At 36.3% G+C, this 25,970-nt stretch overlaps 1 protein-coding gene across 2 annotated transcripts in view; it reads left to right on the top strand.

The window, feature by feature from the left end:
- Window positions 1-25,970, top strand: part of COL4A5 (collagen type IV alpha 5 chain) — a 214,427-nt gene that overhangs the window by 19,840 nt on the left and 168,617 nt on the right. The gene's annotated exons all lie outside the window — the stretch shown is intronic.

The raw sequence follows: 25,970 nt of genomic DNA, 5'->3' as shown, positions 1-25,970 counted from the left end.
TGAGAAAGGCCAGGTGGGTGGACTTTGGCAGACATCTGGCAGACAAAGAGTGTCCCTCTTTCCTTCCCTGGCCCTTGGTTCTGACATAAGATCCAGGCCTGGAACAGACCCTAGCCTGGTTGTTCAGGATTTCCTTTGTTTTCCTTTCTGAGTTCCTATCTTCCTCCCTGATGTTCATGCAAATCAGACTAGAGTCTGGGGGAAGGTCCCCACCTTCCTGTATCCCCCTTCCTCAGCTTGCTTTTGTTTTAAGATCTTTAAATAAAGAGCTATCAGAAGTAAAAAAAAAGTTTAATTTTGGCACAGCCCAGTTTATCACCTGCTTTTGGCTATGGCTTTGTGTCCTTTATAAGAAATCTTTGACTACTCCAAAGTCACTAAAATTTCCTTCCAGATTTTCTTCTCAAAGTTTTTTATTGTTTTAGCTTTTCACCCACTTAGTTGTTTTGTGTGTGGTGTTTGGTAAGGGTACTGGTTCAGTACCGCTTTCCCCCACCCCCATGTGTTTAACTAGTTCCAGAACCATTTATTGAAAAGACAGTTCCTTCCCCAATGAATTACCTTCGTACCTTTGTTGAAAATGAATTAACCATGTGTGTGTGGGTCTATTTTTGGAGTCTAAACTGTTCTATTAATCTGTATGTCTATACTTATGCACATTGTCTTCATTACTGTACTTCTATAATAAGGCTTGAAATCAGGTGGTGGTAATTCTACAAATTTGTTCTTCTTTTTCAAAATTGTGGTCCTCTTCTTCCTCCTCTTCCTTCTTCAGTCTACTCCTCCTTCTCCTTTTCCTCTTCCTATTCCTGTCCCTCCTCCTCTCATCCTTCTTCTTCTTCTCCTCCTTCTCTGTATTTCTATATAAATTTTACAATAAAGTTATCAATTCATACAAATAAAACTCCTGGAATTTTTCATAAGATTGTGTTTAATCTGCAAATCATTTTGGAGAAAATTTATGTCTTAACAGTTCTCAGTATTCTAATAAGTAAACATGGTATATCTTTCTGTTTGTAAAGGTCTTTTAAAATTTTTCTCAGTATTGTTTTATACTTTCAGCGTGTAGGTCATATAAATTCTTTGCTAATTTTATCTGTAAATATACATGTGTTTGAATAGTATTATTAATGTTATTGTATTTTCTTTTCTATTTTAATTGTACATTGTTAGTATATAGAAATACAATTGATTTTTTCTATACTGTATACTGTGATCTTATTAAACGAATTTATTATTTCTGGTAGCTCTTTTATGGCTAACTTAGAACTATCTACATACATGATTGTGTATTCTCTGAATTAAGATAGATTTACTTCTTCCTTTCTAGTCTGCATACTCCTTCCCCTCCCCACTTTATCTTATTGTTTGGACCTTCAGGAGAATGTTTGATATAAGTTTGAGACCACAGTCTTTGGTAACTTTTTCCAATGTCTGAAAACATTTTTCACATATTTTGTAGAGTTTTTTGGTTGTTTATGACAAGAAGGCAAGTCCAGTAGCAATTGTTCCAACATAGCCTGCTTTTGTTTTTTCTGATAACACTGCTGTGAACAGTTTTTCAACAAAATTGTTTGCATTTCAGATTATTTCCTTTGAGCAGACTTCTAAAACTAGATAGTCATCTATATACATATATCTCTGTCTATCTATCAATATCTATCTATCTATATCTATCTATCTATCTATCTATCATCATCTATCTATCTATCTATCTATCTATATCTATCTATCATCTATCTATCTATCTATCTATCTATCTATCTATCATCTATCTATCTATCTATCATCATCATCTATCTATCTATCATCTATCTATCTATCTATCTATCTATCTATCTATCTATCTATCTATCTATCTATCATCTATCTATCTATCTATCATCTATCTATCTATCTATCTATCTATCTATCTATCTATCTATCATCTATCTATATATCTATCTATCTATCTATATATCTATCATCTATCATCATCTATCTATATCTATCTATCTATCTATCTATCTATCTATCTAATCATCTATCTATATCTATCTATCTATCTATCTATCTATCTATCTGTCTGTCTATCTATCTATCTATCTATCTATCTATCTATCTATCTATCTATCATCTATCATCTATCATCTATATCTATCTATCTATCTATCATCTATCTATCATCTATCTATCTATCATCATCTATCTATCATCTATCATCTATCTATCTATCATCTATCTATCTATCTATCTATCATCTATCTATCTATATCTATCTATCTATCTATCTATCATCATCTCTATCTATCTATCTATCTATCTATCTATCTATCTATCTATCTATCTATCTATCATCTATCTATCTATCATCTATCTATCTATCATCTATCTATCTATCTATCTATCTATCTATCTATCTATCTATCTATCTATCATCTATCATCTATCTATCTATCTATCTATCTATCTATCTATCTATCTATCTATCTATCATCTATCTATCTAATCTATCATCTATCTATCATCTATCCATCTATTATCTATGTATCTATCATCTATCTATCTATCATCTATCTATCATCTATCTATCTAATCTATCATCTATCTATCATCTATCTATCTTCTATCTATCTAATCTATCATCTATCTATCATTTATCTATCATCTATCCATCTATTATCTATGTATCTATCATCTATCTATCTATCTATCTATGTATCTATCTATCATCTATCTATCTATCTATCATCTATCTATCTATCATCTATCTATCTATCTATCTATCATCTATCTATATCATCTATCTATCTATCTATCATCTATCTATCTATCTATCTATCTATCTATCTATATCTATCATCTATCTATCTATCTATCTATCTATCTATCATCATCTATATCATCTATCATCTATCTATCATCTATCTATCTATCTATCTATCTCTATCTATCTATCTATCTATCTATCTATCTATCTATCTATCTATCTATCTATCTATCATCTATCTATCTATCATCTATCTATCTATCTATCTATCATCTATCTATCTATCTATCTATCTATCTATCTATCATCTATCTATCTATCTATCATCTACCTATCTATCTATCTATCATCATCTATCTATCATCTATCATCATCTATCTAATCTATCATCTTTATCTACCTGCCTATCTACCTACCTACTGATTCATTCATCTATCTAAACCTATAGTTTAGAAGTTTCTTCAAGATCAGCGATCATATTTTCTACTTCTTGTAATACTTCACATCAGCTAGCCTTTCATTTAATTATTGGAAAGTAAAGTTTTTATGGTTAATTTTCTCATACACAGAATATCCCTTTAATCAGTGAATAGAGATGTTTCTGATCTTGCCTGTGAGGTTTAAGGAAAGAGAAGACTAGGATTATTACCATAGTTTTTATTTCCTATTGCCTTATTTTACTTCATTTAACCATCTCATTTCTCTTTGATAATGTTGCAGGAAGCAAATAAATAAATACTACAAATATTTTAGAACAAATACAGTTCATTTTATTTTTAAATTTTTCCCTTTTTTTTTTTGAATTTATTGGGGTAACACTGGTTAACAAAATTATACAGGTTTCAGTTTGCACAATTCTACAACACATCATCTTTACACTGTATTGTGTGTCCACCACCCCAAGCCAAGTCTCCATCCATCACCATTTATCCCACCTATACCCTCCTTCACCTTTCTCTCCCCACCTAGCAATCACCACACTGTTGCCTGTGTCTATGAGTTTTCATTTTGATAGGAGGAAGGATTTTTTTCCTAACTTTCCTTCATTTTGACTTAATTTTATAGGACAAATGTTTGAATGATGACCTAGTAGGAAATGGCCTTATCCATTTTGAGTTAATTTAGTTTCAGGAAGTCCTGTGAAATGTGAAGCATTTACAGTAGTCCCTTTTATCCGTCACTTTGCTTTCCATGGTTTCAATGATCTTTGGTCTGAAAATATTAAATTTTCCCAGCAATGAACATTGTCTGCTCCTGACATCCAATCATGAACATTGTAGTGGCTCAATGATCCAGGATGCAGATGACCCTCTTTCTGATGTATCATCAGAAGGTCAGTAGTAGCCTAAGGCTACGTCACAATGCCCACATCATTTCATCTCAACCTGTAGGCATTCTGTTATCTCACATAATTACAAGAAGTGTGAGTACAGTACAATAAGATATTTTGAGAGAAAGAAAGAGACCACATTCACATAACTTATTACATTATATTGTTATAATTGTTCTATTTTATTATTAGCTGTTGTTGTTAATCTCTTCCTTTGCTTATTTATAAACTAAAGTTTATTATAGGTATATATGTATGTATAGAAAAAAGTAGAGGAGTATATACAGGGTTCAATGCTATCCTCAGATTCAGGCCTCCAATTGGCACATACCCCATTGGATAAGGGGTGACTATTGTATTTAAACTTTAGTATTCCGTCTGAGTAGTTATCCTAGCAGCCTGTGAATGAGTCAATTTGTTCCAGCTTTAAGGTCATGTTAATTTTCATAGTTATGCTTCAAAATGAAGGATTCAGATCCTTTTATGTTGTGATTTTTTAAATACAAGTGAGCAAAGAGCGAGGAAATGAGGACTGAAAGAGACTTTGCTTGGGACAATGTGTGCAAGATGCAGTGTGCAGATGATGTTTTGTTGAGTTGTGCACTTGAAACCTGAATGGTTTTGTGAACCAATGTCATCCCATGAAATTAAATTTAAAAAAATAAGCTATACATTTTCTTCATTTGGGGATATAGTGAAACTTTCCACTATCTGACAAAATTCATCTTCCTAGGTTGTGTATTTCCCCATCACCCATTCCCTTCACTTTTTTTTTTAGTTCTTATGGCCACTTGAGTTCCTGGTTTTTTAAAATAATTTTTACTTGAGTGAGTATACTCAATTTATAGTAATTTGGTTTACTGAATAAATTCATTCTGAACTCTTACTTCTTCCAATTCTATTTGCTTAATTATATTTTACAGCCTACTTAGGCATTCTATTTTCCTCTACAGTTGCAGTAAAGACTTCTTTTTGTTACAGCACAAACTTATTAGACCTTATTATAGCCTCAATGCCTTTATCTGTAATGGAAAAAAACACACAGACTAATGTAAAATATCAAGTGAGATTAAACTGAGAAAGGTCACCATTCTTAGAGGCTGAAACAGAGGTTCATCTTCAGGGACTTGCATTTGTTTTTCTGACTAATTTGATTGATATGTTTGAATTTGCAGATTGACAACCCTTATATTAAAAACATGGGTTTATAAACTTATCTACATCTTAGTAGATTTTTATACCCATATTCTCATTTTTTTCTGTATGCTGTGGTACTCAGATAGGGAAAAGGAAACATCTTTTTCTTCAGATGATTAAATCGTTATAATTTGAAATGGACTATATGCTGTAAAACAAAGGTGAGTTCAAAATCAGGTCTTTCTGATTTTCATGAGGCATTGTAAACGTTATATTACCCAGGCTTTATTTTAAAATCAGGTCCTGATTTAATTTGAAAAAAACTGAAAATATTAAGATATTTCAGATTACGATCTTTTTCTTAGTTTTGCTTACATGTCTACTTTTTAATCTGTGTCTTTATTTCATGGTACTTAAAAATTCTGTAAATATTTTTATTGGGTTCAAACATTAATAGAATAATAAATTATTATAGAAGACAGGAGTATAGAATTAGATTCTTATGAAATCACAATTAATAAGAATGTATGCTCAAGAGAACAATAACTTGGTTCGTTTTGAGGAGAATACTCTAGGGCCTAAAGTTTCATCTTTCCCTACCATTGTCCTTAAAAATGCAACATCAGAATAAATGTTTTTTGGGGATTTTTTTTTTGGAATTAACATAGGACTTCTCTATGATAAATATTTATTTAAAATTAAAAGGAGAAGGAAGACATAGGTGATGATAGTAAAATTATAGGTCTTTTTTTTAACTTTTCTTTGTATTTTCTCAGTAATTTATAGTAAATGTTTATTACTTTTGCAATGAAAATATTTTAAAAGTATTCATTTATTTTAATTTATCTTTATTGTTGAAAGTATTACAGATGTCCCCTTTTTTCTCTCTATTGACCCCTTCCCCTGGCCCCCTCCTCCCCCCCCCCCCCCGCAGGCCTTCACCGCACTATTGTCTGTGTCCAAGTTATGCATATAAATTCTTTAGTTAATCTCTTCCTGGTCTTCCCTCCCCCCTTCCCTCTGAGTTTTATCAGTCTGTTCCATGTTTCCATGTCTCTGGATCTATTTTGTTTGTCAGATTATTTTGTTCATAGATTATGGCTTTATATTTCAACATTTTTCAAATTGAAAAAATTTAACAACACATTTTACTGTTAACTAATTTTTATGCCATCATTCTTATTAAAGGAAAAGAAGGCTATGTGAATTGATGAAAACTAAGACATGATTTTAGTATTTTAATAAATATTTCAGGTCAATTTTAGAGTGTTTCTTTACCTGCTTTTCTTAAAGTAGAACTTCAGTTTTTTTGTTTTTTTGTTTTTTGTTTTTTTTTTAAAGTAAAAAATTCCAGGGGTAGCCAGTAATAATTAATAACAAGATAACAAAACTCTTACCTATCTGTAAGAATACAGCTGAAAAAGTAGACATGTAAGCAAAACTAAGAAAAATATAATTTTGTCATTGAACACAATGGAGAGGAATCATCTTTAATTTGTATGCATTCTTCCATATAAAGTATAACACATATTCTCGTTACGACAAACATCTTTCTACTTTTCACTTTATCAACACAATAAGGAGTGATTTTGAATGCTGGATCCAACTATTTTACTTATATTTGGAGCAAATGTGTAATGTATGTGTGAAACCTGTCATTTTATTTTAAGGCCTTGTGAATGTATCCAAAATCTTTATATAAATTGGCACAAAAGTTGCTATAAAATACAAATTCCTTTCTGGTAAAAAGGAAAGAATTTTAAACATGCATCAATTAATTGTTTTCTGATTGAATTAAGAATATTCAAGATTTATAAAATATTACAGTATGTAGTAACTCTAATAAACACTTATAAATTCTATAATTTATTCCAAAACCTTAATAAAATCATTTTAACTAGTTTATGCTGTTTCTCAATATTGATTGAAAGTATTGGATCGTATTATCTGTTCCTGCCCTAATTCCCACGGCATCTTACAGTTTTCCTAAGGAAGAAAATTGTGTCAGCCTCAGTGAGTTTTGAGAGTTACCTCCATAGCCAAGCTGCAAGAGAGGGTGTGGCAAAAGTGAGATAGAGTTTTTGGGGCTTTATTGCTGAGAGGATGATGATTTTTCTGATTCTGTCTAGAAAATGGTAAAGGTGAATACAGCTGGGAAAAATATGAGTGACATCCCACTAGGCATGATGCACTCATCCTCTTTTAGAATTCTGCACATTCTTTTACTTTTTTTACAATATATCTTTATTGATTTCAGAGAGAGGAAGGAAGAGAGAAGGGAGAGGGAGAGAGAGATAGAAACATCAATGATGAGAGAGTTGTCATTGATCAGCTGCCTCGTGCACGCCCTCTACTGGGGTTTGAGCCTGCAATCTGGGCATGTGCCCTGACCAGGAATCGAACTGTGATCTCCTGGATCCTAGGTTGATGCTCAACCGCTGAGCCACACCAGTCAGGCAGAATTCTGCACATTCTTAGTCATTCCTTTGTCAGGTAGTCAAAGTTTAGTGTGGAAGGTACATTTAGCTTCTCCACATTGTTGTAGTAATTTATCACAGCAAATTATTGAAAAGAGCATGATTTGGAAATTAGGCTAGACTTTAGAACGGGGGTAGAGAGAGAATGCTCAGAGAATTTATCCTGGACAGCAGAGGTTTAGGAATTATTGATGGATTGCTTTAGCATTTTGGTGTTTTGCAGTAGGTAGGACACATCCTTTCCTTTTTTATGGCAGTATAAACTCCCCGCAATAGCTAGTTCTAAAGTTACTATGGTAGTACAGTGTAAGGGTTAGTTTAGAGCATAAGCATTGACATCAGGGTTGGTTTAAGTTATGACTCTTCAACCCTCTAATTAGGCTAATATTATTAGTCTAAAGTGTCTTAATGCCTAACATATAGTAAGTGTTCAATAAATGATAATTGTTGAACAAGATCTATATTCTCTTCCAGTATAGTTTAGTGAAATCTAGTTGCCTTTCCTTAGGTATAGTAATTTGTTTTTCTATTTGATCAACTTTCTTCATCTCTGATCTTTACCATAAAGTGAAAAGATGACTTAAAAACACTTTTTATTTTGTTCATTTCTAGAAGCATTGGCTAGACATTATGTCAGATAAATATATGCATACCAATATTTGACATATTAAAAAACAGGTATAATTCCTTAAATAGTGTTGTCTGACTAGAGATAAAATGGTCCAAAAGAAAGATAGGAAAATTGGGGAGTGGAAGTTGTAGAGAAAATTAAAACTAATATCTAAACAAGAAGGCAAGTTTATCTTTAGACATAGGGAAAAAACTGTTAAAACTACTCTGCCCACTTTGCTTTTCTAGAAAGCTTTTAAAGTTTTTAAATATTAAATTATTTATTGTGTGGAAATTAAATATTTAGATAATTGCAGTATAGATATATATGTCTGTCTGTCTATATATATTACATATATGCAAGTTTGTTATTCCTAAACTAATTTTGGAGGTCCTTCACACCCAGAGGAAATTTAAATAAATACTTTGAATATTTCAGGAAATACAGCATGCCATTTAGTAAATTTAAGTGAACAAGTGAATAACTTAGCTATTCCAACAATGTTTTGCCTCCGCATTCCTTGGCTCAAACAGGGACCTCAATGAAGCGTTCCTCATGGGAGTTGCCTGTGGAAATCTTACTGAAGAGGCTCAAGTCCCAATTCAGGCTCCCCTCCCTTCTGTTTTATTAAAATCAACTTTATTGCAGTATAGTTTGCATTAAGTAAACCGAATCCATTTTAAGTATACAGTTTAATGAGTTTTGACAATGTATATACCCACAATAAGATATTAAATAGTTTTATCATCCCCCAAATTTCACTTGTGTCCCTTGTCCTTTCCTTCTACTCTGGAAGCCATTGATCTGCTGTCTTTGCTGTGAACATCTGTATACAAGTCATTTTGTACACATAATTATTTTCATTTCTCTTAGGCAAGTGCAAAGGAATGAAGTGTATAATGTATTTAACTTTACAAGAAACAGCCAAAATATTTGTCAAAGTGATAGAACTATTTTACATTTCTACCAGCAATGAATAGGATCTTTTCAGTTGTAGATATTTTAGTAGATATGAAGTGGTATCTTGTTTTATTTGCACTTTCCTGATGCTGATCATATGATCATGTACTTATTGGCCATTCATACATCTTATTTTGTGTAGTGTCCTCTCTAATCTTTGTCTATCTTTTTTGTCAATTTCATTGCTTATACTCTTAAATTGAAAGAGTTCTTTTTATATTCTGAATGCAAATTATTTGTTGCACACACACACACACACACACACACACACACACACACAGTGCTTTTCCCATTCTGTGGGTTGTATTTTCTTTTCCTTAACTGTATATTTCAATTAGCAGTGTTTTAAAATTTTGCTCAAGTCCAGTTTATCATTTGTTCTTTTATTATTATTGCTTTGCTTTTTGTGTCATGTATAAGAAGACTTTACACTAAAATTTTCAATTTTGCCTGTTTTCTTCTTTACGTTTGATGCTTTTAGCTTTTGAAAGTTATTTTTGTGTGCAGTGTAAGTTAAGGATTCTGCTTCAACTCTTAAAAAATGTATTAGGTGAAATTAACACAATATAAAATTAACCTTTTAATATGAACACTTCATTGGCATTTAGTACATTTACCTTGTCTGCAACCATCACCTGTATCTAGTTCCAAATATTTTTATCACTCCCAAATAAAACCTCATACCCAATGAGCAGTTTCTCCTTTTTCCACCTTTCCTACAGCCCCTGGAAACCACCAATTTGCCTTCTGCCTCTGTGGATTTACCTATTCTGGATATTTCATATAAACGTATTCCTACAGTATGTGATCTTTTGAGTCTGGCTTCCTTCACTTAGCATAATATTTTCGAGGTTCATATAACATTGTATGATGTATCAGTACTTCATTCTTTCATTATGGTGGAATCATATTGCATTGTATGAAAATACCATATTTTGTTATTCATTCATTGATGGACATTTAGGCTGTTTACCTTTTGGCAATTGTAAATAATGCTGCTATGAACACGTGTGTACATATATTTGTTTGAATACCCGTTTTCAATACTTTGGGGATAATTCCTAAAAATAAAGTTACGGGTCATAGGGAAATTCTATCTTTTAAGTTTCTGAGGAACCTTGAAAATTTTTCATAGTAACTGAATCATTTTACAGTCGCCTCAGCAATGCACAACCATTCCAGTTTGTTCACATCCTTCCAACATTTGTTATTTTCTGTATCATTATTATTATCATCCTGGTTTGTTAATGAAGTAATTTTTCATTGTGGTTTGGAATTGCATTTTCTTAATGACTACTGATTTGCTCATCTATTTAATTTTTTTAATTTTATTTTTGTTTAAAATATTACAGATGGCCCTTTTTCTCCCCAATGACCCTTTCCACCTCGTCCCCTCACCCTCCCCAGTCCCTCTCCCCACCATTGTCCGTGTCCTTGGGTTGTGCATAAATGCATATATTTTCTTTGGTTACTCTCTCCCCCTCCACCCATCCACCCTCCTCCATCCCTCTGACATTCGTCAGTCTCATCTATGCTTCCATGTCATTGAATCTATTCTGTTCATCAGTTTATTAAGTTATTTAGATTCCACGTATAAGTGACATCATGTGATGTTTGTCTTTCACTGCCTGGCTTATTTCACTTAGCATAATATTCTCCAGGTCCATCCATATTGTCCCAAATGGTATGAGATTCTTCTTTTTTACAGCTGCATAGTATTCCATGGTGTAAATGTCCCACAATTTTTTATCCACTCATCTACTGATGGTCATTTGGGCTGTTTCCAGATCTTGGCTATTGTAAACTGTGCTGCTATGAACATTGGGGAACATATATTCTTTCTGATTAATGCTTCAGGATTCTTAGGATACATTCCCAGGAGTGGAATCACTGGGTCAAAAGGCAGCTCCATTTCTAATTTTTTTGAGGAACCTCCATACTGTTTTCCACAGTGGTTGCACCAGTCTGCATTCCCACCAGCAGTGTACTAGGGTTCCCCTTTCTCCACACCCTCACCAGCACATGTCGTTTGTTGATTTGTTGATGGCAGCCATTCTGACAGGTGTGAAGCGGTACCTCATTGTGGTTTTAATTTGCATCTCTCTGATGATTAGTGACATTGAGCATTTTCTCATGTGTCTCTTGGCCATCTGTATGTGGAGAAGTGTCTATTCAAGGCCTTTGCCCATTTCTTAATTGGGTTGTTTGTCTTCCTCTTGCTGAGTAATATGAGTTCTTTGTACACTTTGGAAATTAGCCCCTTATCAGATACATCCTTGGCAAATATGTTTTCCCAGACCATGGGGTTCCTTTGTATTTTGAGGCTGTTTCCTTTTGCTGTGCAGAAGCTTTTTAGTTTGATGTAGTCCCGTATGTTTATTTTTTCTTTTGTTTCTCTTGCCCTAGGAGATGTATCAGTGAAAATTCCACTACGTGGGATGTCTGTGACTTTACTGCCTATGTTTTCTTCCAGGATTTTTATGGTTTCGTGACTTACATTTAAGTCTTTTATCCATTTTGAGTTTATTTTTGTGTATGGTGAAAGTTGGTGGTCTAGTTTCATCTTTTGCATGTATCTGTCCAATTTTCCCAGCGCCACTTATTGAAGAGACTGTCTTTACTCCATTGGATGCTCTTGCCTCCTTTGTCAAATATTAACTGACGATAATGGTGTGGGTCTATTTCTGGGGTCTCTGTTCCGTTCCATTGATCTATATGCCTGTTGTTGTACCAATACCAGGCCGTTTTGATTACAGTGGCTTTGTAATACAGTTTGAAGTCTGGTAATGTGATTCCTCCCACTCTGTTCTTTTTTCTCAAGATGGCTGTAGCTATTCGGGGTATTTTTTGGTTCCATATAAATTTTTCAAATGTTTTTTCTAGGTCTGTGAAATATGCTGTTGGTATTTTAATAGGAATTGCATTGAATTTATAAATTGCTTTGGGTAGTATGGACATTTTAATGATATTAATTCTTCCAATGCATGAGCATGGTATATCCTTCCACTTGTTTAAATCTTCCTCTATTTCTTTTTTCAGTGTCATGTAGTTTTCTGAGTACAGGTCTTTTACATCCTTGGTTAAGTTTATTCCTAGGTATCTTATTTTTTTAGTTGCAATGGTAGATGGTATTGCTTTTTTAGTTTCTCTCTCTGAAAGTTCATTGTTGGTGTATAAGAATGCCATTGATTTCCGGATGTTGATTTTGTATCCAGCTACCTTGCCAAATTCATTTATCAAATCAAATCTAGTACTTTGTTGGAGTCTTTAGGGTTTTCTATGTACAATATCATGTCATCTGCAAATAATGACAGTTTTACTTCCTCCTTTCTAATTTAGATGCCTTTTATGTTTTCTTCCTGTCTGATGGCTATGGTGACAACTTCCAGTACTATGTTGAATAAGAGTGGTGAAAGTGGACATCCCTGTCTTGTTCCTGTTTTTAATGGAAATGATTTTAGTTTTTGCCCATTGAGTATGATGTTTGCTGTAGGTTTGTCATATATGGCTCTTATTATGTTGAAGTATGATCCCTCTATTTCCACTTTGCTGAGTTTTTATCAGAAATGGGTGCTGGATTTTGTAGAATGGTTTTTCTGCATCTATTGATATGATCATATGATTTTTGTCCTTCATTTTGTTTATGTGATGTATCACATTTATTGATTCGCGGATGTTGTACCAGTCTTGCATCCCCAGAATAAATCCCACTTGGTCATGATGTATGATCTTTTTAATGTATTGCTGGATCTGGTTTGCTAGTATTTTAGTGAGGATTTTAGCATCTATGTTCATCAGGGATATTGACCTGTAATTTTCTTTCTTTGTAGTATCTTTATCTGGTTTTGGGATTAGGATGATGCTGGCCTCATAAAAAGAGTTTGGGAGTTTTCCTTCCTCTTGAATTTTCTGGAATAGTTTGAATAGAATAGGTGTTAATTCTTCTTTGAATGTTTGGTAAAACTCACCTGTAAATCCATCTGGTCCAGGACTTTTGTTTGCTGGGAGTTTTTTGATTGCTGCTTCAATTTGATTAGTTGTGATTGGCCTATTCAGGTTTTCTCCCTCTTCTTGATTCAACTTTGGAATGTTGTATGCTTCTAGGAATTTGTCCATTTCCCTCATGTTGTCCAATTTGTTGGCATATCATTGCTCATAATATTTTCTTACAATCCTTTGTATTTCTGTTGGGTCAGTTGTTATATCACCTCTTTCATTTCTGATTTTATTTATTTGGGTCCTCTCTTTTTGTTTATTAGTGAGTCTGCCTAAAGGTACATCAATCTTATTTACCTTTTCAAAGAACCAGCTCTTGGTTTCATTGATTTTTTGTATTGTCTTTTTAGTCTCTATGTCATTAATCTCAGCTCTGATTTTTATTATTTCCTTCCTTCTACTTCCTCGGGTATTTTCTTGCTGTTCTCATTCTAGTTATTTTAGTTGTAGTGTTAGATGGTTCATTAGATCTTTTTCTTGTTTCTTGAGATAGGCTTTTAATGCTATGAATTTTCCTCTCAGGACTGGTTTTTCTCTGTCCCATAGGTTTGGGGTTGTTGTCTGTTCATTTTTGTTACTTTCCATGAAGTGTTTGATTTCTTCCTTTTTCTCATTGGTAACCCATTCATTGTTTAATAACATGGTATTTAACCTCCATGTGTTTGAATATTTTTGAGTTTTTTTATAGTGGTTGATTTCTAGTTTCATGGCATTGTGATCCAAGAAGATGCTTGATATGATTTCAATCTTCCTACATTTGTAGAGACTTGCCTTGTGCCCTAACATGTGGTCTATTTTTGAGAATGTTCCATGTGCACTTGAGAAGAATGTGTATTCTGCTGCTTTGGGGTGAAATGTTATGTAAATGTCAATTAAATCCATTAGGTCTAGTGATTCATTTAAGGTCTCTGTTTTCCTGTTGATTTTTTGTCTTGATGATCTGTCCAGTGCTGACAGTGGGGTGTTAAAGTCCCCCACTATAATTGTGTTGCTGTCAATCTCCCCTTTAAAGTCCCCCAAGAAATTTTTTATATATTTAGGTGCTCCTATATTTGGGTACATAAATGTTTATAAGGGTTATTTCCTCCTGTTGGATTGATCCCTTTAGTAATATGTAGTGACCATCTATGTCTCTTGTTATGGTCTTTATTTTGAAGCCTGTTTTGTCAGAAATAAGAATTGCTACTCCAGCTTTCTTTTCCTTTCCATTTGCATGGAATATTTTACTCCATCCCTTCACTTTTAGGCTGTGTGAGACTTTTGCTCTAAGGTGGGTCTCTTGTAGACAGCATATATTGGGGTCCTGTTTTCTTATCCATTCAGCTACCCTTTTTCTTTTGATTGGACCATTTATTCCATTTACATTTAAGGTTACTATTGATATCAACTTATTTAATGCCATTTTTCCCCTTTATGCTGATGTACCTTTCTCTCACTATTCCTTCTTTTTCTTAAAGCAGTCCTTTTAGCATTTCTTGCAATGCTGGTTTGGTGGTACTGAACTCGTTTAGCCTTTTTTTTGGTCTGGAAAGCTTTTTATTTCACCTTCAATATTAAATGATAGCGTTGCTGGATAAAGCAATCTTGGTTGCATGTTCTTGCTTTTCATTACTTGGAGAATTTCATGCCACTCCCTTCTGGACTGAAGAGTCTGTTGAGAAATCAGCTCTCAGCCTTATGAGGGTTCCCTTGTAGGTCACTGTTTGTCTCTCTCTCTTGCAGCCCTTAATATTTTCTCTTTGTCCTTGACATTTGCCATTTTAATTATGATGTGTCTTGGAGTGTGTCTCTTTAAGTCCCTCTTGTTTGGAACCCTTTGTGCTTCCTGAACTTGTGTGGCTTTCGCCTAAGCCAGCCTAGGGAAGTTTTCTATAATTATTTCCTCCACTAAGTTCTCTATCCCTTGCTCCTTTCCTCCCCCTCTGGCACTCCTATAATGCAAATGTGGTTTCGCTTCAAGTTGTCCCAAAGCTCCCTTAGACTGTCCTCATGCTTTCTAAGTGTTTTTTCTTTTTACTGCTCTGATTGTGTGATTTTTTTTCTACCTTGTCTTCTATGTCACTTATTCTATCCTCTGCTTCATTGAGCCTGCTTTTAATTCCTTCCAGTGCATTCTTGATATCAGGTATAGCATTCTTTATCTCTGTCTGAGTTTTGTTTATGGTATGTATCTCTTTTTTCATGTTTTCACTAATGTCCTTGATCTTATCACCTAGTGTCTTCTTAATTTCCTTGAACATCTTCATCATCCATACTCTGAACTCCATTTCTGGTAACTTGCTTAACTCCATCTCATCAAAGTCTTTTTCTGGCGATGTTTCCTTTTCTTTAATTTGGGGGTTGTTTCTTTGTCTCCCCATTTTGGTAGGCCTTAGTGTTTGTATCTATATATTTGGTATATTTGCTCTCCCCCAGTCTTGTGGAATGGGATTTTGTCTTGTGGGTCCAGTGGAGCCCAGAGGTGTGTTTTCCTTATACTTCTGAGCTCTTTGCTCTAGGCATGTCCCTCTTGTGGGTGTCCCTTTTGTGGTTTCTTTATGTTCTCCTGTTGTGGTTGGGTCTAGATTGTCGTTGATCATTTCTTGGGAGGACCCTCCTCTCAGGTTGGCTAACTGTATCTCAGCCCCAACCTCGTTGTGTAAGCTGTTGTACAGGTGCTGGCAAGGCAGGACAGTATACAACTAAACTTCCAGGAAACAAGAATTATCTTACAAAATATCTTGACAGTCACAATGGAAACAACTCACGAGAAAATAGAACTGGGAGAGTGAAGGGAGAACACACACACACACACACACACACACAAATGCTTAAAAAAAAAGAAAGAGAAAGTAACAGACAGAGAGAGATGTATATTGTTAATACTGGTGAAAATTTAGAAAATAATAATAAACTAAAATGTAAAAAATAGAGAAGCTACTGGGAGATAACAGAAGCAGAGAAAAAATTCTGAAAGAAGGGCTAGCAAAAAATTAAGGGAGAGAATGGGAATAGGATAATAGTTGAACATCAGAAAACAAAAATACAATAAAGAGAATAAGAGAAACTAACACTCGAACAAAAAGACAGGAAGACAGATGGGAGGATAACGAAAGAATGAAAGAAAAGTAGAAAAAGAAAAAAGAAAAAGAAAAAAAAGTCATGCCAATGAATCAAGAGGAGAGAGAGAGATAAAGCCCAGGCAGGGAGGGAGTACGGTAAGAGATTTGGGGAAAACTATAGAGGAAAGCAGTAAGCTTGGTTATAATGAGAAAGTCCCAGTCGTTAAGCAGGGATATCAAGAAAATCTTGCTATTAGAAGCAAGGATAAAACAAAACAAAGCAAATAACCAAAATAAAGCTAAAAACGAGCTAAGCAAGACAAAATTGTTTTATAAAAAAGAGAAAGGAAAAAATTTAATTAAAAAAATATTTTAAAAAAATTTAAAAAAATTATTATAAAATTTTAAAAAGAAGAAAAAACAAATTTTCTCCCCTTTCTCTTCTTCCTAAGGAAAAAAGAAAAAATAAACAAACCCACAAACAAAAACCAAACAAAAAATCCCCAAAACCAAAAAAAAACAAAACCAAAACCCAATGAAACAACAAAAAAAAAAAACAGAAGAAAAAAATGTAGTCAATCATGTGAGTTTCTTCTGGACAGCTTATCTTGTCTGAGGGTCACTGTTTTGTGTGCTGATTTCAGTTCTCCTGGGAGGTACTTGTGTATCAGCCAGTGTAAGGAGCCGTCTAGGTTTGGCTCTGGTGTCCTTAGGTAGATGGTTGATCTGAGGCACTCCGTGGACCACCTGTTCTTGTCAGCTATTTTGCAACCTTGTAGTTGCCTGGTCTTACTCCAAAGTCTTCTGTAGAGTCTTTAGGGTGCAGGGTGGCTAGTGTAGCCCAGGGTATCACTCCCCTTAGAGGTTTTGCTGTCAGGCACTCACTGTGCGGGAGTTAGTCTCTGCTCCACAGCCAGCTCCTCAGTCCCTACCCTGTCCTCTGATTCTAGTTTCCCAGACTCAGTTTCAGATTGATTTCAGCCTGTTGCCTTTTCTGTATGGGCCGTTTCAACAGCCCGGGCTCAGTGGGTTTGATTAAAAACACATTCTGGTGAGCCCTTTGCCTGCCCTGCCCCCAGCACCGGTTTTCAGCGTTTCCTCTAGTTCCCAAACAACAGTCCCTGAGAGTCTTATTTTTGTAATATCCTTCTGTGAGCTGCTCTCCCTTCCCCCTCAGGACTGTGCCCTGCGCTGGTTTCTGGGGCTTCAGTGAGCTGGACCCACCCCTTTCCTGTTGGGGGCGGTGCTCCTGGCTGCCTGAGTGGCCGGTGGGCCCTGCCCTTCTCTGCCCGGCTGTGGTTGGCTGCTCGCACCAGGCCTGCCCCTCAGACCATCTCGTGTGCAAACCCCAGTCCCAGCCTCCTCTGGTCTGTCCACACAGTGCAGGTCGGGAAGGTGGGAGCCAGTTCCTCAATCAAACTTGCAAATGCACAAAGCAACACATAGGCAGAGAGTCCACCCTGCAAGGTCCCGCTGCTCGAGCACCAAGGCACCCAGTGGGAGGGGACCCAAAGGCAGCTCCACGCAGCTCCCTGAACCGCTGGTCTCAGCAAAGCTGGGGTGGCTTCATGTGCCACCACTGCTCCCCTCAGGGCTGGTCACAGATTCCAGCCTCCAGGCACCAGAAGCTCAGGGTGGGATGGCTCCTCCCCTTCCACACACCACACAGATTCACACTTCCTGGGGCTCAACACACTGCCCCCGAGGGGGCAGAGGGTCCCTGTGTGCTGCTGCTCAGCGCTGTCCTCTGGTCCCTTACCACTTGGGTGCCACACACCTTGGGACAGCCTTCCCTATGTACAGCACCCTGAGCACTAGATGCTGTTCGCAGCCGCCACTAGAAGCTTTGTTTCCTAGAAAGGTGCCGACTCCTCCAGGACTCACTGCTCCCATGGGCCCCTCTGCCCTGTGTGCGGGGCTCTCCTTCCCCTCTCGTCGCTCTGGGTGCGAGGTCCCCGCTCTTGGATGCTGTCCGCACTCCAGAGGGGAGGAAGCTTTGCAGCCTCCAAGCCTCTGAGCTTGGAGCCCAGCACAGGCTTCAGGGGGACTCCCCCTTCCTATGCCCCCCCCCCCCTTACCGGACTCTGTGATATTTCTTCAGTGCTCCCCACTCGCACTCTGTCCACTCAAGTATGTTTCCCTGGTTTTTTCAAGCTGGTTACTTAGGATTTTAGGAGTAAATCGAGTCCGTGGCTGGGAGCGGGGGCACTCTGCTGCTTCTCACAGGGCCGCCATCTTCCCAACCCCTCCCCATAAAATTTTTTAAAATTACAGTTAGTATTCCATAGTATTTAATTTTAGGTGTACAGCATAGTGGTTAGACAACTATGTACTTTACAAAGTGGTCCTCCCGATATTTCCAGTGCCCAACTGGAAACATACATAGTTATTATCATATTATGGACTATATTCCCTATGCTGTACTTTACATCCCCATGACTGTTTTGTAACTACCAATCTGTACTTCTCAATCCCTTCACCCAGTCCCCAAATCCCCTTCCCTCTGGCAACTATCAGTCTGTTCTCTGTAACTATAATTCTGTTTCCATTTTGTTTGTTCATTTTATTGTTCTTTAGATTCCACATATAAGAGAAATTATGTGGTATTTGTCTTTCTAAGAGACTTATTTTTGCTTAGCAAAATGCCTTCTTATTCCATCCATGCTATCGCAAATATTACAATTTTGTTCTTATGTAAGGCTGAGTAATATTCAATTGTATATATGTACTATGCCTTTTTTATCCACTCATCTACTGATGGGCACTTTATTTGCTTCCATTGCTTGGGTATTGTAAATAATGCTGCAGTGAACATTGAGGTACATTGAGGGTCATAATACAGTTCTGTTTTTAATTTTTTGAGAAACCTCCATACTCTTTTTCACAGTGGCCACACCAATCAGCATTCCCACCAACAATTCACGAGGGTTTCCCTTTCTCCACATCCTTGCTAACATTTGTTGCTTGTTGATTTATTGATGATAGCCATTATGATAGGGATGAGGTGATAGCTCATTGTGGTTTTAATTTGCATCTCTCTGGTGATTGGTGACTTGGAACATCTTTTCATATGTCTATTGGCCATCTGTATGTCCTCTTTGGAGAACTGTCTATTTAGGCCCTTTGCCCATTATTTTATTGGATTGTTTTTTGGTGTTGAGTTGTATGAGTTCTATGTAAATTTTGGGTATTACCCCTTTATCAGATGTATCATTGCTGAATATATTCTCCCATTCAGTGAGTAGTTTTTTCATTTTGTTGGCAGTTTCCTTTGTTGTGCAAAAACTTTTTAGTTTGATGTATTCCCATCTGTTTTTTTTCTTTTGTTTCCCTTACCCAAGGAGACTTATTAAAAAAATATATCACTAAGAGAAATGTGCAAGATCTTACTACCTATGTTTTCTTCTGGGATTTTTATGGTATCATCTTACCTTTAAGTCTTTAACCCATTTTAAATTTATTCTTGGATATGATGTAAGAATGTGGTCTAGTTTCATTTTTTTTGCACCTGTATCTTCTGTTTTCCCAGCATCATTTATTGAAGAGACCGTCTTTACCCCATTGTATGCTCTTGCCTCCTTTGTAAAATATTAATTGACCATATATGCATGGATTTATTTCTGGGCTCTTTATTCTGTTCCATTGATCTATATGCCTGTTTTTATGCCAGCACCATGCTTTTTTTATTTTATTACTATGGCCTTCTAGCATACTTTGATGTTAGGTAGGGTGTTTCCTCCAACTTCGTTCTTCTTTCTCAAGATGGCTATGGCTATTTGTGGTCTTTTGTGGCTCTATACAAATTTTCAGATTATTTGTTCTAGTTCTGTGAAATATATCATTGGTATTTTGATAGGATTTGTGGTTAATCTATAGATTTCTTTGGGTGCTACACATATTTTAATAATGTTAACTCTTCCCATCCCTAAGCACAGTATATGCTTCCATTTATTTGTATGTTCTTCAGTTTCTTTCTTCAGTGTCTTATAATTTTCTGAATATAGATTATTTACATCCTTGGTTAAATTCATTTCTAGATATTGTATTTTTTCGATGCAGTTGTAAATGGGATTGTTTTCTTAGTTTCCTTTTCTAATAGTTAATTATTACTGTATGAAAATGCAACTGATGTCCGGCTGGCATGGCTCAGTGGTTGAGCGTCAACCTATGAACCATGCGGTCATGGTTCGATTCCCAGTCAGGGCACATGCCTGGGTTGTGGGCTCCATCCTCTATAGGGGGCATGCAGGAGGCAGCCGATTGATGATGTTTCTCTCTCATCAATGTTTCTATCTCTTTATCCCTCTCCCTAAAAAATCAATAAAAAACATTTTTAAAATGCCACTGATTTTGGATATTTATCTTGTATCCTGTTACATTACTGAATTTATTTATCACTTCCAGTAGTTTCTTGGTGGACTCTTTAGGTTTATCTACATACAATATCATGTCATCTGCAAATAATGACAGTTTTCCTTTTTCAATTTGGATGCCCTTTGTTTCTTCTTTTTGTCTGATTGCTGTGGCTAGGACTTCCAGTACTACTTGAGTAAGATTGGTGAAAGCAGTCATCCCTGTCTTGCTACTGATCTTAAGGGAAATGCTTTTAGTTTTTGCCCACTGAGTATGATGTTAGTTGTGGGTTTGTTATGTATGGTCTTTATTATGTTGAGATATTTTCTCTCTGTTTCCACTTTGCTGAGAGCTTTTATTTTAAACAAAAACTGGATTTTGTCATAGTTTTTTGCATGTATTGATGTGATATATGATTTCTGTCCTTCATTTTGTTTATGTGGTATTTCACTTTTATTGAATTGTGAATATTGTACCAACTTGCATCCCCAAAATAAATCTCACTTGATCATGGTGTATGATCTTTTTAATGTATTTCTCAATTTGGTTTGCTAAAATTTTTTTTGAAGATTTTTAAAAATATTTTATTGATTTCAGAGAGAGCAAGGGAGAGGGAGAGAGAAAGATAGAAACATCAGTGATGAGAGAGTCATTAATCGGCTGCCTCCTGCATGCCCCTGACTGGGGATTGAGCCCACAACCCAGGCATGTGCCCTGACTGGGAATCGAACCTCGACCTCCTGGATCCTAGGTTGATTCTCAACCACTGAGCCATGCCTGGCCAGGCTTGTTGAAGATTTTAGCATCTATTGTCATGAAGGATATAGGCTTCAATTTTCTTTCTTTGTAATGTCTTTATCTGCTTTTGGAATGAGGATAATGCTGGCCCTCTAAAATGAGCTTGGGAGTATCCTTACCTCTTGAATTTTTTGCAATAATTTGAGAAAGATAGGTGTTAGTTCTTCTTTGAATATTTGCTAAAATTCCCTGTGAAGCAACCCAGTCCAAGACTTTTGTTTTATGGGAGTTTTTTTTTTTTTTTTATTACTGCTTCAGTTTCATTAGTTGTAATCAATCTGTTCAAGTTTTCTTCCTGATTCAGTTTTAGAAGATTTTATGTTTCTCAGAAGTTATTTAGTTTTGGCCAGATTGTTTAATTTGTTGAATATAGTTGTTCATAATATTTTCTCATAATTCTTTGCATTTCTGTAATGTCAGTTGTTACTTTGTTTCATTTCTATATTTATTTATTTGGATCTCTCTCTTTTTTGATGACTCTAGAGGTAAAAGTTTGCCAATCTTGTTTATTTTTACAAGAACCAGCTCTAGATTTCATTGGTCATTTTTATTATTTTTTAGACTCTATTTGGTTTAAGTCTTCTCTGATCTTTGTTATTTTCTTTCTTCTACTCACCTTGGACTTCGTTTGTTTATGTTTTTTTTAGTTTCTTTAAGAATTAGGTTAGATTGAGATTTTTCTTGTTTCTTGAGGTAGGCCTGTAATGCTATGAATTTCCCTCTTAGGACTGCTTTTGATATGTCCAATTGACTTAAGACTTTGTGTTCTCATGGTCATTTGTTTCAAGGTATATTTTGATTTCTTCCTTTATCTCACTGTTAACCCATTCATTACTTAGTAACATGTTATTTAGCCTCCATGTGTTTTTATGTTTTTTATTTTTTTTTTATGATTCATTTCTAATTTCATACCATGATGGTCAGAGAAGATGCTTGATATGATTTCAATCTTCTTAATTATTTTTTGTATATCTTTATTGACTTCAGAGAGAGGAATGGAGAGAGAGAGAGAGAAACATCAATGAGGAGAGAGTCATTGATCGGCTGCCTCCTGCATGCACCCGACTGCGGATCGGGCCCGCAACTGGGGCATGTGCCCTGACCGGGAATCGAACCCCGATTGCCTGGATCCTAGGTTGATGCTCAATTGCTGAGCCACACCCAGCCGGGCAATCTTCTTAATTATTGAGACTTGTTTTGTGTCCCAACAAGTGGTGTATCATAGATAATGTTCCAATGACACTTGAAAATACTGTATATTCTGCTGCTTTGGGGTGAATTGCTCTGGTGATATAAATTATATCCATCAGATCTAGTGTGTCATGTAAGTCTGTTGTTTTCTTGTTGATTATCTCTCTGGATGATCTATTCATTGATGTCAGTGGGGTGTTAAAATCCTCTACTATGACTATATTACTGTTGATCTCTCCCTTTATGTGCATCAAGATTTGTTTCATAGCCCAGCCGGGCATGGCTCAGTGGTTAAGCGTTGACCTGGGATCCAGGCGATCGGGGTTCAATTCCCGGTCAGGGCACATGCCCGGGTTGCGGGCTCGATCAATGACTCTCTCATCATTGATGTTTTTCTCTCTCTCTCTCCCTCTTCTTTCCTCTCTCTGAAATCAATAAAGATATATTAAAAAAAAAGAAAAAGATTTGTTTTATATACAGGGTGTCCAAAAAAATGTATACACACTTTAACAACTGATTTCCATTACATTTTGAAAAAGAAATGTATTTTAATAAATACTGCCTTTATAATTATTCAAAGCGGTTATACACTTTTGGGGGACACCCTGTATTTGGGTTCTCTTATGTTGGGTGCATAAATGTTTATAAGGGTTATATCTTTTTATTGGATTGATCCTTTTATTACTATGTAGCTTCCTTCTTTTTCCCTTATTATAGCCTTTGTTTTAAAGTCTATTTCATCTGATAGAAGTATTGCTACCCCAGCTTTTATTTCATCTCTATTTGCATGAAATACCTTTTTTCATCCCTTTACTTTTAGTCTTTGTGTATCTTTCATTCTGAGGAGGGTCTCTTGTAGACAGCGTATATATGGGTCTTGTTTTCGTATGCATTCAGCTAGGCTATGTTTTTAAATTGGCACATTTAAGCCATTTACATTTAAAGTCATTATTGATAGGTATGCATTTATTGCCATTTTATTTTTTATAAATATATTTCTCTCTCTTTTTTTTCTTTCTTATTCTTAAAGAAGACCCTTTAACATTTCTTGTAATACTGGTTCGGTGGTAATGAACTCCTTTAGCTTTTTCTTGTCTGGCAGCTCTTATATATCCCCTTTAGTTTTAAATTATAACCTTCAGGGTAATGTAGTTAGACCTCTAGGTTTCAGGTCTTTGCTTTTCATCACTTTGAATATTTCATTCTGGCCTGAAATATTTCTCTTGAGAAATCAGCTGACAGTCTCATGGGAAATTCTTTTCAGATAACTGTCTTCCTCTTGTTGCTTTTAAGATTCTTTCTTTCTTTTTAAACTTTGCCATTTCAATTCTGATGTGTATTATTATGGGTGTCTTTGGTTTCATTTTGTTTGGGACTCTCTGTGCTTCCTGGATTTATGTGTCTTTTTGCTTCACCAGATTAAGGATGTTTTCAGTTATTATTTCTTCAAATAAGTTCCAGTCCCTTGCTATCTCTTTTCTCCTTCTCATACCCCTATGTTGTGGTTGTTGTTATGCTTCATGTTGTCCAAATGTCCCTTAAATAATCCTTATTTTTTTTAATTCTTTTTTTTCTGCTCTGATTATGTATTTTCTGCTACCTTGTCTTCCAAATCACTGTTTCAATCCTCTGCTTCATCTAACATACTATTTATCTCTTCTAGTGTATTCTTTACTTCAGATATTATATTCATGTCCATGTGGTTATTTCTTATAGTTTCCATTTCCTTTTCCATAGTTCTGATTTCTCACTATGATTCTTGAGTATTCTTATAACCCTATTTTGAACTTTATATGTGGTAAATTGCTTGCCTCGATTTCATTTAACTCTTTTTCTGGAGTTTTCTCCTGTTCTTTCATTTGGGGAATTTTTTTTTTTCTCTCCCCATTTTGGCTGCTTCTTTGTGTTTGTTTCTGTGTATTAAGTAGATCTGCTTGGATTCTCACTCATGGCAGGGTTTCCTTATGTAGTAGGTGTCCTGCGGCACAAGCTTCTTGATCACCTGTGTTGGGTGCTTCAGGAATGTCCCTTGTGTGGTTTATGTGAGACTTCCTGTTGCAATTGAGGCTAGCTTGCTATTGGCTAGTTCTTGAGTGGGGTTGACTCTCAGGCTGGATGACTGTGAGGATAGACCTTGACCATAACATATGAGAGACTGTGCTGGTGCTTACCATACAAGATGGAATTAACCTCTTCCGGCTTTGGTGCCTGCTGAGATGTCCCCTTGCATATGCCACTTGTGAAGCTGCCTGGATCCTTCTCTGATGTTTTCTGAAACTTGCCACTGGGTGTGTTGGTTCTGGGACCCTTGGGAAGGACTCTGGTATAGGTCAATATCTGACATTGCCTGTGACTGGCCATGGGCAACCCGATTGGAGCTACAAAGCAATCCACAGTTTGTGGTTGCCTCTGCTAGGCCTGGGTGTGTGTGGGAAGGACCAAGCTGTGCACCAAGGTCTCATTCCACCAACACTAAGCCCAGGAGCAGGTCACCAAAAGGCCTAACACACCCCAAGATCTGCTTCCAACTATTAGCTGCCTGTTAGGCTCAGTCACTGAAAGAGCCTCTAGTAGTACTCGAGTTGCAAGAGGAAGTTTCTCAGTGAGTCACCAAGTAGGGGTGAGTTGTGTTCAGCAGATTGATAGAGGTTCAAACTCGGTGCCAGTGCTCAGTCTCAGGCCACTCAACAAAAGTCCAGGGTACACCAACTCTAGTTACCATCAGCTTTGTGGTCACAGACCTTTGTAATGAGGCAGGGTCTCAGGGAGTTGTCAGGGTGAGGTTAGCAGAATTTATCATGTCCAAACAGAACAAGATTTGGCTGTGTGAAAGGAGCGCTCTTCACAGGTTCTGCACTGATGGAAAAAATGGCCCCTGTCCTAGAACCACACAAGTAAGTCTGTCCTGGATTCCGCTTGGAGATCCTGGAAAACCTAAGCTTAGCGGGATGGGGCTTCTTTGAATCTGGAGTATTGAGTTGTTGAGTTTGTGGCTTTCCTGTGAGGTAGAGGTGCTGGTCAGGCTCATGGGAATTTGGAGGGAATGGCCTCCACCCCAGAGCCACACAACTCAGTGTTACCTGGATTCTTCCCTGACCCCCTGGAGAACCTGAGTTCCACAGGACAGGTCCACCAGGAGTTTGGTGGGTGAAGGTAATGGATCTCCTGTGAGGGGTAGGCACTTGTCAAGATCGTGTGATGGTGGGGGAATGATGCCCATCCCAGAGCCACACAAGTCATTACCAGTCTTTAGTCTTCCCAGACTTCTATACCTCAGGTCCAGGAAGCTGACTACTCTTCAGGGTGTGAGCTCCACAGGGTAGGGTGA

This window comes from Miniopterus schreibersii (assembly GCF_964146895.1).
Source record: "Miniopterus schreibersii genome assembly, chromosome: X".
Classification (NCBI taxonomy): Eukaryota; Metazoa; Chordata; class Mammalia; order Chiroptera; family Miniopteridae; genus Miniopterus; species Miniopterus schreibersii.
The sequence above is the reverse complement of the archived record's forward strand: the minus strand, read 5'-3'. Positions and strand labels throughout refer to the sequence as shown.